Source organism: Mastomys coucha, unplaced genomic scaffold, assembly GCF_008632895.1.
Source record: "Mastomys coucha isolate ucsf_1 unplaced genomic scaffold, UCSF_Mcou_1 pScaffold1, whole genome shotgun sequence".
Taxonomy (NCBI): Eukaryota; Metazoa; Chordata; class Mammalia; order Rodentia; family Muridae; genus Mastomys; species Mastomys coucha.
In genome coordinates, this window is record NW_022196891.1 from 28,852,555 (window position 1) to 28,866,641 (window position 14,087).

Here is a 14,087-nt window from a genome sequence, read left to right on the forward strand (position 1 = left end):
AAAAAAAAAAAAAAGAAGAAGAAAGATCTGGGTCAGAAGCCTGTGTCTTCCAGCCTCAAGATGTGGGTCACAGGTGTGCCCCCCAGTTCTGGATTATAGTTCATTCCAGATGGAGTTAAGTTGACAACCAGGAATAGCCATCACCATGTCCCAGGTGTTAAACACATCAACAGGAAGTCTTAGGTGTGCTTCATAAAATCCTCTTTGTTTTCCTTCTTTTCAGGGGGAGCTACTGGGACTCGAATCCAGAGACTCACACATACTAAGCATATATATGTTCTACCACTAAACTACACCTCTATCCCTAAAGCATGTCCAAGTTTCCTAGTTATTTGGAAATTGGAGTAATGGCTATCTACCTCTTAGAGTGTTAGGTAATATATATATAAAGTATCTAGATACTGCCTGGCACAGGGTGACAGGCTATGACCTCTATCACAGATGTCATCCATAGAATTCAAATAGGTCTCAGCCATTTCCGAATTTCACAAAGGGGTGTACTACAAAAAAAAATAAAAAAGGCTACTTCAAAGGAAGTTTAGGAGTGACATCATTGAAGAGACCTAAAAGACCTGTAACTGCTGGATTGGATTTATGATCATCCTATTGTTCTCTGTTGCTTTGAGAGAACACAGGCACAAATTATATGTTTATAGTTAAGGTAGGACAAATCTTTGCAGACTTACGTATGAAGCAAGAGGCTGTTTGGCATATAAGAGTAGAATGTTTCATTCTGTTTTGACACATCTACGTATTATAACTAAAAATGGTATAGTGGGAAGCCTGCTAGCCCTATCAAATTATTAGTTGTTGTTGTTGTTGTTGTTGTTGTTGTTATTATTATTATTATTATTATTATTATTATTATTATTATTATTTTACTTATTTACTTTACATCATGCTCACGGCCCCCTCCTGGTTACTCCCTCCCATACTTCTTCCCCTCACCCCTCCCCTTTTCCTCTGAGTATATGTGGGCTCCATGGATATTCATTCAATGTCTGTCTGGATCCAATGTCTGTCTGCAGGCTGAATGGGAGACTTGTAGCAAAGTCGAGAGGAGAGAAAGATTGCTGTGATGGATCAAGGATACATTCGTCCATCACAGGAGCTAAAAAGATAAGATGTTGCATGGGACAATCCTAATTCCGTTAGGTAAGAACTACCTGTAGTGTCTTAAAAATAAAATCACTCACTATTTGACCTTTTGGATACCATCAAGGTTTTGTAGCCTAATGGTGATAGAAAATGCTTTTTCTTCATATTATTTCTCTGTGTAAGAGAGCATTTCCCAAAGTATGGTTTATGAACTAATAGCATAAACACATTGGAATTTGGTTATATTTGTAGATTCTCAGGATTCATCCAAAAGCATAAGCAATTTCCAAAGCATAAGCCTTGGTTGTACTGCTCTAAGGAAGCTGGGATGGTCAATGGCTCTCTCATCTCAAAAGAGAACCCACATACATTTTGGACAACCAGTTTCCTAATGCTTGAAATTCTAGATCTCAAAACGAAAGAAAAAGGAGCTGAGGAGTTTATATGCTTGGCGTACAAACATGAGGGCACCTACATAAAATGCCAGATACGATAGCATGTGCTGAGGAGGCAGAGGCAGGAGGATCCCTGCAGCTTGCAGGCCAGCTAGCCTAGCCAAGCCGGTGAGCTCCAGATTCAGTGAGAGACCCTGTTTCAAAAACAAGGCGAAGAGTCAAGTGAGCAGGGCCTGTGCAATGTCCATTGCTGGTCACGTGACTAGTGTTGGTAAACCCCTGAGTGAAGCAAGCTGAATGAGCAAGATGGGTAAGGACACTTGCTGCCAAGCCTGATGGCCTGCCTTCAATTCCCAGCATTCCCATGGTGGTAGGAGAGAACAAACTCTCGAAAGTTATCCTCTGACCTTTACACATGTGCCACACACACTTGAGTACACACACACACACACACAGACACACACACACACACACACACACACACACACACACGCATGTGCACAGGCACCCAAGTGTGCATGCCTGTGGAACACACACAAATAAAAAGAGAAAACACTGATTTTGCCCCCAAAATAACCAGTTGTCCTTTGTTAGGGTTTTGCTGCTGTGAAGAGATACCATGACCAAGGCAACCCTTTTTTTTTTAAGTAATTTATTATTACTTTTTAAAATTTTATGTGCATTGGTGTTTTGCCTCCATGTATATCTGTCACAGATTTGAGCTGCATATGGGTGTTGGGAATTGAACCCAGGTTCTGTGCAAGAGTATTCAGTGCTCTCAAACTGATAAGCCATCTCTCCAGCCTGAAGGCAACTCTTATAAAAGGCAACATTTAATTGGGCCTGGCTTGTAGGTTCAGAGGTTCAGTCCATTATCATCAAGGTGGGAGCACAGCAGTGTCCAAGCAGGCATGGTACAGGAGGAGCTGAGAGTTTTACATCTTGTTCCAAAAGCAAACAGGAGAAGACTGACTTCCAGGCAGTTAGGACAAGGGTATTAAAGCCCACACCCACTACCCCATCAAGGCCACACCTCCTAATAGTACCACTCCCTGGGCCAAGCATACACAAACCATCACACCAGTCATTGACTTTGCATCAGAAGATGGATGTTGAAAATCGCTCTGGATACTCTCTGTGGTCCTTTCCGAGGTATAGGAAGAGCCAGCGCCTGTCCCTTCAGCGTCTGTCCCTTAAACCTAACCATGGTGTTAGGCATTTTGCTAGAAACCCTCTAAACATTTCCTTATATAATTCTCCAACATCCCTGTAAGGCAAGAATTGTTCCTGCTCTACAGGAAGAAGCAGCTTATGAGGCTATAAAGCATTTACTGACCCTTTCCAAAGCCTACACCTCAGCTGCATCTGAGCTACCTTCATGGCAAAGCATTTGCCCCTGAATATTGGTCAGCAGTTCAACATGTTTATCTATACTTATCAAAATGTGTATTTGAAAAGCATATCACTGCAAAGGATTTCCATGATACCTGTGGAGGATAAAACAATCAAAGATAGTTAAAGTCCAGTCGTGGGAAATGAGGCACAAATCAAACATGCAATAACACAAGATTAAAGATCCAATGTCTGTCTGGATCCAATGTCTGTCTGCAGGCTGAATGGGAGACTTGCAGCAAAGTCGAGAGGAGAGAAAGATTGCTGTGATGGATCAAGGATACATTCGTCCATCACAGGAGCTAAAAAGATAAGATGTTGCATGGGACAATCCTAATTCCATTAGGTAAGAACTACCTGTAGTGTCTTAAAAATAAAATCACTCACTATTTGATCTCTTGGATACCATCAAGGTTTTGTAGCCTAATGGTGATAGAAAATGCTTTTTCTTCATTTTATTTCTCTGTGTAAGAGAGCATTTCCCAAAGTATGGTATATGAACTAATAGCATAAACACATTGGAATTTGGTTATATTTGTAGATTCTCAGGATTCATCCTGCAATTTCTAGAGATGGGATCTGAAAATCTGCTTTTTGGAAAAGTAACCCAAGGGATATTCACATTGAAATTTGAGAAGCACTCACGCATGGGAAGACTTGATTGGTCATTCAGCAACTCATCTGTGCATTAAATGAGCACTTACTGGATACCTGGCACACACTGTCATTTAGTCTGTAAAGCAAAGTTTGCAGGAGACAGTGTAGCTTTCACGGCACAGAACCTGGGGCTGAATCTTGTCCAAGGCCACCCTTCTCAGCTGGGGAGACGGCCAAACTGGTTCTGCTTACTATCCCTGTCCAGACTTGCCCACAATGCCTACTGTACAACAGTCACCCAGAATGTAATGATGTGTGCGTATCATATGAGCCCTACTGTGTGCTGTATGACTCAGATCTAAACCTTTCCATAACTTCAAATGGGACTCTTGTCTTGTGTGATATTCATGTGCATTCTCCAATAACCTTCCACCCATTTAGGAAAATAAAGCCTTCCCCCATTTTATATCTCCCTGTAGAACCCGAAGACATTTCTAGTACTGCCAGGACTTCCTTTCATTGATATAGTTTATCCCAACCACTCTGCACCCAGTTTGGAATGGAAACACACACACACACACACACACACACACACACACACACACACACACAAGTAGTCTTTATTTCTAAAAGACACTTTTTTTTTCTGATAGTAGAGAGATGCTGATTGAAGAAGAGGATATCAGTTTCTTGCGGGCAGGGGGATGAGGAACTTCTGTTGACTTTCTGACTTAATCAAGGAATCCGTCTTGGGAGTTGGGATTATACCATCCCATGTGAGATCTTACTCTGGAGTATGCATGCTTGTGACGTAAACCATCTTCAGGGAGCGTTATAAGGGCCCAGGGCATGCCCGTGCAGCAGAGGGACTCCACCCTGGCTTGCCTCACAGCTCCCACGAGGGGCTACTGAGGGAAGATAGTGCTCTCGCTCTCTTTTGAGATACAGTGACACAGAATGGTCTGTTTGGAGGAAGGATTGATAATTATAGCTAGAGTCTTGTTAATCCTTGTAACCTTTCCTTTTTTTTTTTTAATTTAAATGCACTTTATTTTTAGGCAACCCACATGACCTGTTTTTTCTTAAAAAAACAAACAAACAAACAAACAAACAAACAAAGCAAAAAACCAAACCAAACCAAACCCATGCCTCCACTGCAAATATATCATGGTCAAAATAAAAGTACAAGGTGACATCAGTCCCATTTGTCCTAAGTCCTGGTGGTGTGTGGATGGTAAGCAGCAGCCAATTATGGTGATGGGTGATAGATCCAATTTGTTAACATTTTGCCATCTCTAAGCCATTTTTAAAGAAAATCATGAATGGAGTCACGCCATCTTCACGGTAGTCCAGGAGAGCAACCATACATACCATCTGGATTCATATTTTCACCAATAAAAAAACTGGTAGTTTTTGAAATTAGCAAGGCTGTGCTTAATTTGCTCCCCAGCTCCAGTCATAAAAGGCTTTTTACTCTTTTGGGTTTCTATTCTTCAAGTTTGCCTTTGAGTGATTTCATGTAGTCTTTGACGTACTTTTTGTAGGCCTCTTTTGTGAAGCTGATTTCTTGTAAGTGATGGTTCATGACAATGTCAACACCGGTGACTACTGTGCTTTTGGTACCTTCACCCTCTGGACCTTCAGCGGAAGCATTTCCACCAATGAGCGAGTCATCGATGGCACCCTCTGTTTTACTGGCCATCTTGCCCTCTACCTCTAGCCCATCCGTGATCTCCCAGACGGATGTAGATGTCGGAGAACAGCTTCCTGACCAATGAAGATGTTGGAGAACAGCTCGTCATGGCAGAGGAGGTCCCGGTAGATAATCATGGTGAGCAGCGCTAGCCTGAGTGAGCAGCTGGAGCAGCGCTTGGAGGAGGGTGGTGGAGGAGGGTGGGGAGAGGGGTGAGGGTGGAAAAGGCAGACTCGGGTGCTCCCCGACCTCATATAGAGGGCGATCCTTGTAACCTTTCACCTAGCAATTCCTCCAGGGAATTTATCTTGGGGAAATAATGCAAAAGAAGAATATCAGCTATGGGAGCAACAACAAAACTATTTACGAGGCATTACTTATTATAATAAAAATTCTAAAACAACCTAAGAGGAACAGAGAGATGAGTAACTATGGCAATGGTGTGACAGTGTGGTTTGCTGCTCTTAAGGAGAAAATATTAAGTGTATAGGGGTGGTGCAGGAGTGGGAGAATTATCCAGTCTGGACAGAGGGACACAGTTCCAGCTCCTGGAACAGAGCCAGCAGGGCATGGGCCTCCACAAGTATTGACGGTTACTGTGAGTGTATGGCTTGTTTGTATAATAATGTTCATAATTTACTTTACATTTCTCCTTCAGGAAATGTTCTCCCTGCAAAGGTTAATGACTCCATGATCATTAGAAACAGCACAAGTCTGGAAGTCAAGGGTGTGTCTAATGTCCTTAGCAAAATGATAAACTATGCTGTGGCCTTCAGGCTGTGGGAAAGAACCCTGAAAACATGAGTTCAAAAATATATAATTTCTCAATATGCATAATATGTAGAAGCAATATAAGTTAAATGAGGGGCTTCGCAGACTCAGATCTAGAAGAACAGAGGCAGCTGTGCTATGAGACAGCTTGTCAGAAAGATATTGAGGAAGGAGATAAAGAGATTTGGGGAGTGGTGTTCTCAGGGCAAGATTCCACCCAGCTAAGTTTATTGTTTGTCCATACGAAGGCAAGCAGATCTCTGAGCTCATTTGCCTTGGTTTTTTTTTTTTTTTCTTTTTCTTTTTAATGTGCTTGCTGTCTTTTTCTAAGGATCAAGGGGCTAATTCTGATTTGTGGGATAATCAAAAGGGAACCTGGAATAAATGACTGAATTGATATGTAAGTAAAAGACTGGGTTTTGGTCTGTAAGAGAGAGCTACCCAGAGAGAACTGCTTGGAGAACTAACACAGCTCTGTTAGAATTTTTCTAGCAGGATTTCTGCTTTTGGTCAGAAAATCCAAGAATTTTTTCTAGCAGTTTTTCTGACTTTGGTCGGAAAACCTATGAACTATAGAGACTGCTTTTAGAATTTTTTCTAGCATGAGAGAGCTGTGTCTAGGAGAACTGTATCAAGCAGAAAGTTATCTCTAGCAAATTACAGAGCTAAGAGCACTCTTCAGAGAGCTGTCTAGGGAGCCATCTCAAACAGAAAATCTTGCACTCCATCATTTGACTTCAAGTCATTTCTTTCACTGCTCCCAAACACACCTTCCTCAGGCCCCTATCTCCAAGCTGAGGCTTGTCCTTGGCAGGAAATCTACCTTTAGGGGCTCACAAAATGGTTCAGTGTTTGCTTCTCTTGAAGAGGATCCAAGTTCAGTTTCCAACATCCACAAGGCAGCTCACAGTCACCTGTAACTTCAATCCAAGGGGATCTTCCTTCTTCTGGCCTCTATGGGCACCAAGAACACACATCATGCACATACGAACAGGAAAGACAGATGCATGCAAGGTGTGGTGTCACAACCCTTTATTCCCAGCACTTGGGAGGCAAAGACAGGCAGATCTTCATGAGTTTGAGGCTGGCTTGGTCTATATAGTGAGTTCCAGAATAGCCAGAGCTACATAGTGAGGCCCTGTCTCTAAAATATAAACGAACCTACCAGCTAACCAAACCAAACAGAACCAAACAAAACAAAACAAAAGCTGAGCAGATAGGCATAAAAATAATAAAATTAAAATTAAAAAAGCAACCTTTAAATAATATAAAGTAACAACATTAAAATAAAACATTGTGTTGAGCTGGAAGAAGGGCTTTGGGACCAGACAAACCTATATTATTAGCTATGTGAGTTTAGATCAATCATTTAACATGAATCTCAATTTTCTCAAACAGGGCTAAAAATATCCAGGGTCATTGTAAGAATTAATGACATAAACTATGTGGATAAAATCTGGGTAAACCATGGATAAGAATAGAAAGTTCGAAGAAATAATCATGGTTTATGCTCAAACATGTGACTGTTGAAAACTTATTTGTAGTGTTTTTTCTCTGATGCCTTAAATGTAATACTATACTTCCTCCCTTTATTTCTTCACCCTTAGACATCTTCGTACACCTTGTTTCAGTGTGTTCCTATGATCTGAGTACTTACCTGTTGGGATCTGTAGGTAGTGTCCTGAGAATGTCCTAGCTCAGTCCTGAGGGTGATACGACCCAATGCAGGCACAGGTGAACATGGCTTCAGGTGGTATGTTCTGGCTTTTAGTGGTTTGTCAGTTGGAAGTCTCTCTTGCCTTGAGGTTTAGGTTAAGAATTTCCTCAGACTAGGCAGCATGCACTAGCTGGTACGAGGCCCCTACACATATACAGCAGAGGACTGACTGGTCTAGCCTCAGTAAGAGAAGACCCTCAAGAGACTTGAGACCCCAGGGAGTGGGAAGGCCTAGCGGGGGTGGGGGAGCATCTTCTTGCAGACTATGAGGAGGAGGAATGGGATGAGGAACTGTGGGAGGGTGGACCAGGAGGTGGGTAATGACTAGACTGTAATCAAATAAAAGTAATAACAACAACAACAACAACAATAATAATAATGATAAAATGTCCCCATGGCCATGTGTCTCTCATCTTCCTTTACCTGAACCTTCTTCTCTATCAAAACATCTCCTTGCAAGACAAAGGTTAGGAGAAATGGAAGCTGGGAGATAAAACAAAACATTGAATCAATTTATATTGAGTATGCCGTTTGTGTCAACAATATTTCTCAGCTATGGACAGATACCCATTTGAAATATGTTTCAGAAGTAAGGTTTTAAAATCTTCTAGAAACCTTCAGCATGATAGTATTGAAAAGATTGCTAATAAATCTGGTACAGTGATATACACATTCAAGGAAGCTGAGACATTGTGAATTTGAGGCCAGCTTAAGCAACATAGTAAGGCTCTATTTTTTTAAAAAAGGAAAAATTGTAGAAGAATTTTAATCCAGCAATATGACTGCTCTGACAAGGGAGCATATCCAAAGACCTTATAGTTCTGTGTGATCCTACTGGAATACAAACATATGTTTAATCCCAGGAGACAGAGGCAAGCAGATCTCTGAGTTCAAGGCCAACCTGATATAGAGCAAGATTCCAGTGAAGAAAAGCCTAGGTCCAGGTGTGGTGATACACGCCTTAATCCCAGCACTCAGAAGGCATACAGATCTCTGAGTTCTAGTGGATCAGTTCTGTTGACTCAATTGAGTTCAGTTCGGTCAGTTAGTGCAGGAGAGAGTGCAGTGAGTTGAGTTCATTTGTGAGTTCATGCAGTTCAGACAGGTTGCAGAGAGAACAAGCTAGGCACAGGTGAAGACAGAAAGAGCCAGAGAATGAAAAGGAGCCAGAAGATTAGAACAGATTGCCTGAGTTAGTTCTAGGCCAAGCAGAGCAATTCACTCAGAAGCTGAGAGAAGCCAGTTTGAATCAGTCAGCTTGGAGAGGAGTTTGAGATAGAACAGCTGAGTTGAACCAGCCAGCCAGAATTCAGAAAGAACTAGAAAGGGTGAGCTTAGTCATTAGTAAGCCTTTGGGACAACAATTACTTCTGGCAAATTAAAAATAGCTTTACAAAAATAAAATATATAAAGAAAAGGGAGAAAGGAAGAAAGGAAGGAAGGAGGAAGGGACATTGGTTTTCATTTATTCATCTTTCTCCATACAGGAGTAACTTAGAGAGTATATGACTTAGATAGCATTTACCTTAGGTGTCTTAGTTAAGGTTTACTGCTGTGAACAGATACCATGACTAAGGCAACTCTTATAAGGACAACATTTAATTGGGGCTGGCTTACAGGTTCAGAGGTTCAGTTCGTTATCATCAAGGTGGGAACATGGCAGCATCCAGGCAGGCATAGTGCTTGAGGAGCTAAGAGTTCAACATCTTGTTCCAAAGGCAAACAGGAGAAGACTGACATCCAGGCAGCTAGGACAAAGGTCTTAGAGCCAAATTTCTTCCAACAAGGCTACACCCTCTTAATAGTGCCATTCCCTGGGCCAAGCATATTCAAACCACCACAATAGGTAAAGAAATAAAGACAGTGTATTGGCTACTTTTCTGTGGCTGTGATAAAATACCATGACAACTCCAAAGGCAACTCCAGGAAGAAACTCAAGAGGGATGGAGTTTATAATGGTAGGCAGGCATGGCAACAGGCAGAAAGAGTCAGAAGCTTTTGAATCACACCTCCATCCACACAGGGGAAGCAGAGAGGGATCAAGTGGGAGGTGGGATGAAAGCTCTAATCCCTCAAAGCCTGCCTCCATGAGGAGATAACTCCAGCAAAAGCTCCACTCCTTAGCACCAACTGTGAACCAAGTGTTCAAAGATATGAGCCTACAGGAAACATTTCTCATTCAGAGAGATGGATTCGACTGAACTGTCAAGCAACACGGTAAAGAAGGACAGAACAATTTGTTCTTTATTTTTTAAAATGTATGCGGATGTGTGTCTGTGTGAGTTTATATGCACCAGTCACACGTAGATGCCCATTCAGGCCAAAGGGAGATAGAACTCCTGAAACTGGATTTTCAGGCAGTTGTGAGCCTCTTGACACAAATGCTGGGAACCACTTGGTGGATGGGGTGCTCCTACCCACCACGCCATCTCCTCAGCACCCGTATATAACCAGTTAGACAGGGAAAAGCAATACTAGTGTTCTGATGCTGCTGATGGAAAATGGATCACAGCCCAGCTCTGTGCACGGCTACTTCTAAAATTTTTGGATCAATTATTTTGTTTTTTGTTTTTTGTTTTTTGAGACAGAGTTTCTCTGTGTAGCCCTGTCTGTCCTGGAACTCACTCTGTAGACCAGGCTGGCCTCGAACTCAGAAATCCGCCTGCCTCTGCCTCCCAAGTGCTGGGATTAAAGGCGTGCGCCACCACCGCCTGGCTAATTATTTTAATCAAAACAAAAGAGAAGCTGGATAGTGGTGGCCCACGCCTTTAATCCCAGCACTTGGGAGGCAGAGACAAGCAGATTTCTGAGTTCTAGGCCAGCCTGGTCTACAGAACGAGTTCCAGGACAGCCAGGGCTACACAGAGAAACCCTGTCGCGAAACCCCCTACCCACCCCTCCCAAAAAAACTTTTGGAAAACCTTGTTCTTCCACTTGGCAGTAAAATAAAAATGATCTCTGTTTAAGGTTGTACCAAAATCTCTTTAATTGATTGCCTCTCTTCCCCAGGCTCCACGGTCTCACAGCCAGGGAAGCCACTGATGAAATATTCAGCATTGGGATGGTACTTGATGTATAATTAAGTGGGATGCATTTAGCAGTTCAATGTTATAGATCTTTAATCCTCAGGCTAATAAATATTCATGTAGACAATTTCATAAGCAAAACCAAAATACTCTTAGAAATACTATCCTCTTTGAAAAGAATTTATAATCCTGAATGAGCGTAGGTATGACAGAAGATATTACACATGCCAGGAAAGGACTGACGGCTTTGCCTGTTATGATATTTAACTTTAGCCATGCTGTGGATTAAGAACCTACTGAGGAAAAGAATTTAAAATGACAAGCAGGTGTCTTGGACAATTTACTAATAAATTTGCTTGGAAAATATTAAGTTGGGGCTGGAGAGAGATGGCTTAGCAGTTGAAGCGCACCGACTGATCTTCCAGAGGTCCTGAGTTCAATTCCCAGCAACCACATGGTGGCTCACAACCATCTGTAATGGGATCCGATGCCCTCTTCCTGTGTGTCCGAAGACAGTATACTTGCATACATAAAATAAATAAATAAATCTTAAAAAAATAATTTTAAAATAAGAAAAACAATATTAAGTGGCACAGAAGCAGAATTTGCCTGAAGAAGCATCGCCTCTGACATAACTCTAAGGAGCAGCAGCATATTAACCAAACTTCTTAGGAACCATGGGGGTAAGGAAAGCGAAGAGTTGTACTTCTAAGATAATTAGAATTTAGCCTCACTGAGTATATGTTTCTTCGGAGCTCGCTTGTTCAGGGCTGCCTGCTCATGAGGATCCCTTCATTCTTCCTATCAGAACGAAGAACAAATGGAGGATGACCTTGACTGTCAGCTGCCCAGAGGATAAACCTAGCTTGTTTAATAGAAAGCTGCAGCAAGTGCTTCTCAGCCCAGTGAGTGTAATCGATAGATAAACGAACTACGGTTTCTTTCTGTTTCTGTAAAAAAACACCCAATTGTTCAGAAGACATAACTTGGGGCAGGAACCTAAAAAAAAAAACCACCTACAGATGAAAGCATATGTTACACCTCAACATTCCTGTGGAAAATAAGATAAGCTGTGGAAGATTTCTCTTGGTGGCCAGAATCCCACAGGCATTAGCCAGGATCAGGATGTGGGGCCTTATTCAAGAGTGAAGTGCCTGGAGTGATTTCTTACTGGGCAGGCTTGATTCTGCCATTACGTTCCTGGCCCTTCTAAAACAATAAATTCAAAAGCACTGTGAAGAAGCCAAGTGATTTGCTCAAGACCGTGAAATAAGCAAACACCCCAGCCGAGACAGGTCAGTCCCTCTGATTCCACTTCTCTAAATATTTTACAGGATTTTAATTTTTAAACAATAAAATATACTATGGCTCACTTCATCCTCCCAAAACCCCATGAGGTTGAATACTGTTAAAGCAACCTCCCTTCCATTTTTAAAAAGATTTATTTATTTATTTATTTATTTATTTATTTAATGTATATGAGTGCATTGTAGCTGTCCTCAGACACATCAGAAGAAGGCCTCGGATCCCATTACAAGTGGTTGTGAGTCACCAAGTGGTTGCTGGGAATTGAACTCAGGACCTCTGGAAGAGCAGGCAGTGCCCTTAACCACTGAGCCAACATCCCAGCCCCTCCTTCCTTTTTATAAAGGGAGGCTAGGATGCACTCTGATTGACACTCTCAGAAGTCTCAGTCAGGACTTCATGCACAGACTTCATGAGGCAGACACTCTCCTAAACTGAGCTACCTCTCCAGCCAGCTCCCATTGCCTCCAGCTTTCCATAGGAAGCAGTCCATGTCTGAGAATCTCCAACTCTCTTGGGCATCCATTGCAACCGTAGGCCTCACTCTCACAGCATTACAGGGCACCTGCTACGGGCTGCCTGCAGGGATCCTGACCTTTTCACTATTCCCAGCCTCCCACGCCTTCCTTTGAAAAGAAAGGAAGTCATTATAGGTCACAGAAGCCCCCATGACCTTATCATTGCATTCCGAGTGCCGGTACAACCAGCATCGTGTGGATGATGCCCCCGCCTGGTGTTGAATCAAACTCTAGCTGGACTCCTTAGACCTGAGCTGCATTTGCCTCTGGGAGCCTGGTCAGCTGAGCATCATGAAGAGCATCTGGAGAAACGGCCTATTAAGTGGGTCTGTTGGTGCTGGACACTCTGGAGGCACTACCATCTCTAGAAAGTCTCTTAAATGACTTGGCTTCTTTTCTGCCCGTCAGCCTGAAATGGGTAGGGCCAATTCCCGAGAAGCCTTCATAGCATCTTTCTCCAGGCAATGTTTGTGGCTTTTCTTCTCATGGCATTTTCTTTCTTTTAGAAATCATGCCTTCCTTAACTTTACGTGGTAGGCCTTATGGCCAAACTGTACGTTTCTATGCCTTTTTTTCTTTCAAATAGGATCCCGTACAGCCTACCTCTTTGAAGCTCTGCTACATGGCTGAACTCCTGATCCACCTGCCTCCACCTCCTGTGTTCTAGGATTACAGGCACCAGTACTGCCGCCACTGCCGCCGCCGTGCTGGTTTTTAAAGTAGTATTGAGGATGGAACCTGAGCTTCATGATTGCTAGACAAGCATCTCTTCAACCAAACTACATCTCCAAACTGCTGTGCTGCTTATTGCTTATTCTAACTGTAAATCATCAAAAAGAAACCATCAATAATAATGTGGAAAAAAAAAAAAGAGGGGGATGGAGAGATGGCTCAGCGGTTAAGAGCACTGACTGCTCTTCTGAAGGTCCTGAGTTCAAATTCCAGTAACCACATGGTGAACCACATGGTGGTTCACAACCATCTGCAATGGGGACTGATACCCTCTTCTGGTGTGTCTGAATACAGTTACAGTGTACTTAGATATAATAATAAATAAATCTTTAAAACAATAATAATAATAATAATGTGCATGTGAAATGCTGGACCACCTTGTCTTTTTCTCTGCCTGGTTAATTAACCAATCACCTTTTAACCCAGGCTCTCTCAAATAAGTCCTTTCTAGAAGGTAACTATTAATGACCTCTAGTTCTTATCTCTACATGGGACATCATAAGCAAGTCTTTGTTGCCCAAATTCCTATCAGTATTCTGATTTTCTGAGGTCCGACCTGAATTGTCATTAAGCTTAGTGTTATAGTTTCTGTTCTAATGCCGTGAAAAGACAAGACCCTCTGAGCAAGGCAACTTATAAAAGGAAGCATTTAATTGGTAGCTTGCTTACAATCCCAGAGGGTTACTCTGTGATCATCATGGTGGGGAGCATGGTGGCAGGGAGAGGCAGGCATGCTGGAATAGCAACTAAAAGCTTACATACAGATCTGCAGGCAGCAGCAGGCAGGCAGGGAGAGGTGAAGGGGGGAGGGGGGTAGAGGAAGGGGAGGGAGGGATGGAGAGA

General features: G+C 42.4%; 1 long non-coding RNA gene, 1 other non-coding gene and 1 pseudogene across 2 annotated transcripts in view; 2 read left to right on the forward strand and 1 right to left on the reverse strand.

The window, feature by feature from the left end:
- LOC116099114 overlaps positions 1–5,583 on the forward strand; it is a 7,882-nt gene extending 2,299 nt beyond the window's left edge. The window contains exons 2-4 of the long non-coding RNA XR_004122088.1: positions 1,029–1,155; positions 3,105–3,231; positions 5,027–5,583. This is a non-coding gene — a long non-coding RNA (uncharacterized LOC116099114). The remainder of the gene's footprint in view (positions 1–1,028; positions 1,156–3,104; positions 3,232–5,026) is intronic.
- Positions 4,761–5,321, reverse strand: LOC116099107 (annotated as a pseudogene).
- An 824-nt stretch (positions 5,584–6,407) lies between the features above and the next one.
- LOC116072071 lies at positions 6,408–6,470 on the forward strand. Its single transcript, XR_004111304.1, has one exon. It is a non-coding gene; the product is annotated as a U7 small nuclear RNA (small nuclear RNA).
- Positions 6,471–14,087: the final 7,617 nt, after the last annotated feature.